This window comes from Penaeus vannamei, chromosome 13, assembly GCF_042767895.1.
Source record: "Penaeus vannamei isolate JL-2024 chromosome 13, ASM4276789v1, whole genome shotgun sequence".
NCBI classification, from domain to species: Eukaryota; Metazoa; Arthropoda; class Malacostraca; order Decapoda; family Penaeidae; genus Penaeus; species Penaeus vannamei.
Window position 1 is genome coordinate 1,490,463 of NC_091561.1, and position 864 is coordinate 1,491,326.

Below are 864 nucleotides of genomic sequence, written 5' to 3' on the forward strand. Positions count from 1 at the left end.
CATAAAGATATAATCAGGAAATTTGATAAACACCTTCATAAACAAAAGATAGCGTAACCTTACTTACAACAAGCTCTATGACCCTCAATTCAATGACATTTGATGCAGGTCGATCGTCTACAAATTTTTACTGCTATTTGTAGACATTGGAATAAATTGCCTTCAGAAATTGTAACTTCCGATTCTTGATAAGTTTTAAAAAATCATCTAACGTTTTTCTTACGTAAATAGTTTTTATTCTTTCATTCTTTCTTAGCTGTAACTTGACCTGCACTGACACCTTTGGTGGTGTAAATCTCGGCTTTTTCAGTGTGGCTCTTTAAATAGCTTATAATAATAATAATAATAATAATAATAATAATAATAATAATAAAATAAAAATAATAATAATAATAATAATAATAATAATAATAATGATAATAATAATGATGATGATAATAATAATAATAATGATAATAATAATAACTAACAATAACAATAACAACAACATCGTCAACATCAACACATCAACAACAACAACAACACAACATCAACAAATTACCAACAACAACATCAACACCAACATCAACAACATCAACAACAACATCATCAACACAACAATAACATCAACATCATCAACACAACAATAACATCAACATCATCAACACAACAATAACATCAACAACAACAGCAACAACATCAATAACAATATCAACAACAGCAACATCAACATCAACAACAACAGCAACAACATCAACAGCAACATCAACAGCATCAAAAACATCAACAACATCAACATCAACATCAACAACAACAATAACATCAACAACATCAACACAACAACAACAATAAGATCAACAGCATCAAAACAACAACAATAAGATC